Source organism: Cucurbita pepo, chromosome 10, assembly GCF_057944985.1.
Source record: "Cucurbita pepo subsp. pepo isolate OVF chromosome 10, ASM5794498v1, whole genome shotgun sequence".
NCBI lineage: Eukaryota > Viridiplantae > Streptophyta > Magnoliopsida > Cucurbitales > Cucurbitaceae > Cucurbita > Cucurbita pepo.
Window position 1 is genome coordinate 12,661,227 of NC_141807.1, and position 7,289 is coordinate 12,668,515.

The 7,289-nt window shown below is 43.5% G+C and overlaps 1 non-coding gene across 1 annotated transcript; it reads right to left on the bottom strand.

Annotated features, from left to right (window-relative positions):
* Positions 1–6,891: 6,891 nt before the first annotated feature.
* TRNAC-GCA (transfer RNA cysteine (anticodon GCA)) lies at positions 6,892–6,963 on the bottom strand. The gene has a single exon. It is a non-coding gene; the product is annotated as a tRNA-Cys (tRNA).
* Positions 6,964–7,289: the final 326 nt, after the last annotated feature.

Sequence of the window (7,289 nt, forward strand, 5' to 3'; positions counted from 1 at the left end):
ATTCTTTAACTGTAAAAGGGTTCCTCAAATAAAAAGCAGCTATTTTCCTCAGTCTTCTTTCTTCTCGGTCTGGCTGTGCCTTAGCTTTGGTTTTGTCTCCTTTTCCTATCCTTCTTCTTCCCTTATTTCAGGAGGTCAAGCTGCTAATGAATTTACTGTCCTCCCTGATTTCATTCAAGGGAAACACTATTCTTTCACTAACTGTAAGAAAAATCCTCCTTATTCATTCTCGTTCACTCCGTAACCTATTGCTTCATTCGACTTAACTAACTACTCTATCTAGACTTAAGTACTCTCTGACGACTTCACTACTCACTCTCCTTATGGGTCTCTTTTCTCTTTTCAATCACTCAGCGGTAAAAGACAAAGAAAGGATGGAAGAGAATGCGGGGCTTCTTTCTTCTGCTTTCAAGACTGAAGAGTTTATTTACTTACGAACTGAACGAACCTTCCTTCACTCAACTCACTGTAAAGACTGAACTAAAGATTCGTCAGCCTCAACAACTCCTTCCCCTGTCCCTGATTTCCCTCTTTCTTGAACAAGTCAATCCTCAACAGGAAGTCAATCCTCAACTAAAGATGAATTAGACTGTGAACCTATCAGCTTATCTCCTGAACCTATTCCTTCTTGAACCTATTCTATTGGTAAAGCAGCTAATGAATTTGCTCTCCTGTAAAGACGAAACGAAAGAGGATATTAGGATTTAAGGAAGGAAAGACGAAACCCCTATTCCCTGACCCTATCTTTTACAGTTCAATCCGTAACTTGAAGTCAATAGAAGCGACTGAACCTTGTTTACAGTTCGTCAAGGGAGAGACTTAAAGCTGAATGAGACTGATGGAACTCATTCACCTCTCCAACAAGGGTTTAACTATTCGAGAACGAGGGAAAGCGTCAAGAAGGTGTCAAACCAACCCCTTATTTCAGTTCCTATTCAATTCTGAACCTCTACAACAAGGTCTCATTGGTTCTTGAGACTTACCAGGAAGTAAAGGTAAGCTCATGATCCTATCTATCCTTGAACAAGTAAAGCCGAAACGAAAGACGAAAGCAAGATTACGGAATTATCCTGAACTACTGAACCTGACCTGGAACCAGTATCAGTGTGTGTCTTCGCTCCGATTCATTCATTCTTCTTAGCTACTGAACTCCGTAACCTATCCTTTCTTCTTCTTATTCCTTTACTTACAGGAAAGACTAAAAGGTAAGTAAAGACAGACTTGACAGGAGAGTTACTCCCGAACCTGATTGAACAAGGTAAGTAAAGACTACTTATTCTTTCTCTGCTCCTGCCCGCCCCTCCAAGGGTTTCACTCCCTCACCTCTATGCTCTGAGCTACTTCATTCAATCCTCAAGCTCCTACTTCTTTCCCGGAACCATTTTTGACTGAATAAGCCACTAGCCACGATGAGTTGCGTCTCTATAATTATTAGAAATGAGAAGAATGTACATAAATGGGTCTTATCCACTCGCTGATTTAGGAACGAAAAAGAGGATTGATTACTCTACTGAGTCTAGGTAAAATGGTTTGTTTATTGGATTTGATCCTAATTAAATGGTGAGCCCCACCCTAATTCATTTGATGGAGACATGTACACCCTTGAATATAGATCCATTCACCGAATCATTGATAAAGCAGCAATTCAACTTGGCGAGAAAAAGAATTCTAACAAGAACTTGTGGATCCCTATCCCTCTCTTCCCCAGATTTCCTACCTTCCCTTTTCCTTGAATGAATTTCTTGGCTTAGTGTGAGATCGAAATATACACCTACCTAACCTAATCTTACCAATGAGATTAAGTATGAGAGAGTTTCATCTCGTTCGTTTATAGCATATGGCAAACCAATAACTTCCCGAAGGGTACTAGGCTTCGTATGATTTAAATCAAAGAATTGATATATAGAATTCTATGGAATAATGCAAGACAGAAAACTCCTTCGAATTGCATCATATTAGTCGATTCTATTTATATTGACAATTTCGAAAAACTATTCATACTCTTTCTTCTCATAGATAGTATGATGGCAGTCGGGCAAGTATGCCCCCATCGTCTAGTGGTTCAGGACATCTCTCAGGAGGCAGCGGGGATTCACCTTCCCCTGTCTGTGGGTAGGGTACTACGAAAGGAAGTGGATCATGGATTATGAATAAGCTTGGAATGGATTCTTCCCGGGTCGATGCGAGAGCGGTTAATGGGGACGGACTGTAAATGGCAATATGTCTACGCTGGTTCAAATCAAGCTCGGCCCACTAATTCGCGTATCCCACCATAAAATGATATGTTCCATTTGTCCTTCGCCAGAACTGCTGGATATGAAGGAAGGAATAGTAACCCCTCCCTCTTTTTTGATTGATTGCCAGATAGATGGATTATCAATCAATTTGACAATAAGGACTATGAATCCATGCTCCTCTTACTAAAGTAACTGTCTCATAGCATATCAATCTATTCCTCGCGTCTCTGTCTGGTAAAATATGCCAATTCGAATAAAAAATCTACATGGAAAGGGTTGTTTGAAGGAAATGAAATCAACAACATGTACACTTGATTTCCCCGGGATTGTAGTTCAATTGGTCAGAGCCCTGTCAAGGCGGAAGCTGTAGGTTCAATTACATATATGCCATGTTCGTTCATGAAATATCCATCGTGGCCCAACTCTTTGCTTCATAATTCATGGTGATTCCTTCCAATGAATCGGAAATGAAATAATCGAAAGGCCACTAATCCCTTCCTTCTTTTAGCATGATAAAGAAGTAATTGATTGAGCACAGATGATCCAGGGGTTCGGTTCCGTAGGCAGCACTTTTTCTCTTCGGATTTCTCTCAAAGAATTAGTAAACCCCATCTTTCCCGTTTGAACCATGATATGAAATGAGTTCGATAAAACAAGCAAGCAGAAATCCTAAAGACTAACTAAGAATAAGAAAGAAATCAAACAAGTGGGAAGCACGTAATATGTGGGGGTCTACCTCGAGGTACTATTATGCGGAGTATCTCATTGGACAACCACTATGTCTATCTTCTTTGTTTGGTGTCGCAAGTATGTATCCCACTTCAAAACGGATAATCGGAAGGAACTCCTTTTGCGTTTTTTACTGTAAAAAGAAAAGAGAAAAAGTGTTGCAGAATGATCCATCAAATAAACCAACCAAAAACAATTGATACAGTTTGATTCTTAGTAGTACTTCTAGAGTCCACTTCTTCCCCATACTCCGAGTGAAAGAGAAAATCGAAAGACTACCCTGAAAGCAGCCGAGACTAACCATATCCATGTGAATTCTGTCCCTATCTCTCAAAAAAGAATTATTCCTTATTCTGGACTAATTATAGTAGAATCACTAGCGCATAGTCAAAAAGGGATTCAGACACAACACCATTGATGAAACAATCCCCAAAATCGAATTAGAACTATTAATTAGTAGAGTATAATCGACAAAATGAAGTAGAAAGAAAAGAGGCGAGGCGGAGAACCTCTTGGAAGTCTCAAAGGAGTGTTAGTCCCATACCATCTAGGTAGGAATAATAAGACCTATCCTTTCTTTTGTTGTCCTGAATTACATGAAAAAATGAGTGTATAAAAAGAGTCAATCAACATGGATCACTATCTATCGCATACCCTAACTATTATTCCTTTCTCATTTGAGATAATCTTTACTGTCTCCCCCTGCCCCCCTATTCATAGAGACAATCAGGAGATGGGATGAGCTATTACATGCTAGAGCTTATCGAAAAGAAGGAAGTTGTGTGTTCCTTTCCTTTAAGATTGATTCTAATAACAAAAAGAGCCAATGACTGCTCGAGCACTCAGATACTTTCATGAGTCCATATATAAAGTATCTTCCTCCTTTCTGTAACTCAAAATGAAATGAGATTCCCTACCCCCTAATTCAAGACCCAATCAGTCCCCATTCGGAGTCGAGGGGTTATCATATCCAGATTGAACGATGTTGCATGACATTACTCTACTAACACTGAATTCTTGAAACGAAACCTAGACGCAAGGATGTGTATAGCATTTTACCGAACCCCTAAGGATGCTTAGAATCAAGCAAATCGAAAGAGCGCTTTGTTTTGTTTTGTCTTCTCTCTCCTTCTCCTGTAAACAAATGCTAAAGATAAGGTTATATCAGCAAAATAGCGGAAAGTCTGTTGGATTTCGATAATCGGCCAGGGAAATCACCGAGAGGATATTGTCGATAGGAGGTTGTTGGAAGAAAGATAAAATGCCTAAAATAAGAGAGAGAAGGACTGAAAGTTTGACTGCTCTTCAAAATCCGGTTGTGAAATCTTGTAAACAGATTTCCTATTTAAATACAACCTATCCTAAAAATGGGTGGAGAGTGGCCAACTGAATCTGTGCCACTTACTAGAAAATTGACGTCTAAGAATTCGCTAATCCATTAGACGTGTTTGTCAAATGGTCAAAGGTAAATTAAATGTAAACGTGTGAATCTAAATAAGGAAAAAACAAAGGTTTTATCTAACAATCTCCTCCTAAAACCTGTGTTATATCTGACTTATTTCGTTTCGTTTGAACTCCGTTTTGAGCCCTATGGCTCGGTGTCCCTGGCGGCATGTCCTCCAGACTCCACGTCTTGTTCGGCCGCCTCTTCTTCAAGTTGGCGCGCCGCCAGTCCAGGTGGTTCACCTCTCCCTAATAGGTCTTCCATCTTCCGGTACCTGGCCGAGAGGTTGACCGGTTGCTCGGTGTTGTCCCTGGCGGCATGTCCTCCAGACTCCACGTCTTGTTCGGCCGCCTCTTCTTCGAGTTGGCGCGCCGCCAGTCCAGGTGGTTCACCTCTTCCTAATAGGTCTTCCATCTTCCGGTACCTGGCCGAGAAGTTGACTGGTTGCTCTATCTCTAGCTTTAGGATGTAAAGGCAGTTTGTCGTGCACCGAACTTGCGTGAGCAACCGTCGTCGATCATCGCGGATCCTAAGTAGCCCGCGTTTGATGGAAATGTGGCAGCCGGCCTTATCGAGTTGACCCAGGCTCACAATATTAGCCTTGAGTCTCGGGATGAAGTAGACACCGGTCAGCTTGTGATGATTGCCTCCCTTGCCGACGAATAGGATGGTGCCGTGCCCTTCGATTTCGATGACGGAGCCATCGCCGAATTTCACCGTCCCGCGAATCCCCGAGTCAAGCTCGGAGAACGCAGACTTGGCCCCGGTCATATGGTTTGTTTGCCCCCGTGTCGAGGACCCATCGCCGGTGCTCTTGCTGCTCGCCTCTTTCACCGATTTGAGCGAGCACTCGCTCCTCCTTTAGTCGAATTGGCTCCCCAGGTGCATTTGTTATGCACAGTTGGAGTTCTTCCTCGGGTTCGACGTTCACCGGAGCAGTTATGCCGTCGTCGATTACCTCAGTGGATTTGGGGAGTTCTTCCTCGGGTTCGACGTTCACCGGAGCAGTTATGCCGTCGTCGATTACCTCTGTGGATTTGGGGAGCTCTTCCTCGGGTTTGAGGTCAGGTAGGACTGATGCAGTCACCATGAAAAGGGCCGACTCATCCTCCTCGGATTGAGCCACATGGGCCTTTTCGGCCGTCTCCTTGTTCCTGAGCTTGCTCCAGCAATTCTTGCTCAGGTGACCTCTCTTCCCACAGTACGAGCACTGGATTGGCCCGTCATCAGTCGACTCCTCCTTCTTTTGATCCGCCTCTTTCCTGTGCATGCGCCATCGAGATTTCCACGGCTTCTTACCGCCTTTGCGGCTGGAGGGCCCATTGCTCTCGCCGGTGTCGTCACGGAGCTTTAGGCGTGCAAGCCATTCCTCCTCAGTGAGGAGTAGACGACCCTCCTTGTCGACAGCTGAAATGGTATTTTTCTTCCGCTGCTCGACGTTACGCAGTCTTCCGGTCACCTCTTCCACCGTTAGGTCATTCACGTCAAGCAATGTCTCGATTGAAATTGCAACTTGCTCGAGGTGATCGGGGACGACCTACAGCATCTTCTTCACGATTTCTGTCTCGTTGATGCTGCCACCGAGTGTGGTGATGCTGTTGGCGAGCCCCGTGATTCGCATTGAAAAATCATCGACGGATTCGCCGTCCTTAAAGCGGATCTCCGAGAGCTCCCTTCCGCAGCTGCTCAATGTTGGATTCCCGCACTCGCTGTACACCGACCCTGATGCTGTTGGCGAGCCCCGTGATTCGCATTGAAAAATCATTGACGGATTCGCCGTCCTTAAAGCGGGTACTGAACGACGACGGTCGTTGTCTCCCTGATCACTCGCTCAATGACACCTCGACGCCCGTCATCACGACGTCGGCCTCTTAGTGGTGGTGATGGAGATGCCGGCACTTGACGGCGGCGTGGAGGAGTGAGCGAGTTTGCTCGGGATGGACCCCACGATGTGCTTATTTTTGCCCTTTGCATTTTCTTCTACTCGAACCTGTGACCTGTGTGTTGTTAGGTCGACACTCTGACCACTTGAGCTATTCAACTTGATTGTTGATAGGTTGGCTCTTCTGTGATGGTATACTACCGATCGCTTCAACGAGGCTCTGATACCACTTGTTGGATTTCGATAATCGGCCAGGGAAATCACCGAGAGGATATTGTCGATAGGAGGTTGTTGGAAGAAAGATAAAATGCCTAAAATAAGAGATAGAAGGACTGAAAGTTTGACTGCTCTTCAAAATCCGGTTGTGAAATCTTGTAAACAGATTTCCTATTTAAATACAACCTATCCTAAAAATGGGTGGAGAGTGGCCAACTGAATCTGTGCCACTTACTAGAAAATTGACGTCTAAAAATTCGCTAATCCATTAGACGTGTTTGTCAAATGGTCAAAGGTAAATTAGATGTAAACGTGTGAATCTAAATAAGGAAAAAACAAAGGTTTTATCTAACAAAGTCTTTCCATTCTTTTGTTTGTTGATGAGGCGACACCCGGATTTGAACTGGGGAAAAGGGGATTTGCAGTCCCCCGCCTTACCGCCCGGCCATGCCGCCAAAAGACTACTAAATCTTGGATTGGCCCTATCTCTTCGATTGATAGTATCTTCCACAATATTGAAACCTAAAAACGGAACTTGACTTTTTCTATTGCCAAAAGGATTTTCAGTCACAAAAGCTAAAATGAAGGAGACAGACAAATGGGAACCGTTCACTTTCACTATTGACTGTGCTGTTCATTCCTAAATGATTCTTGGATTCAAAGGGAAGGAAAATTAGGTAGGGTTCCCTAATGATATCAGAAAACAATCCCCGATACATAATTAATCATTACTAATCCATCCGTATTGATTCGTTTCCATAACCATAAAAGAGAATCCTTC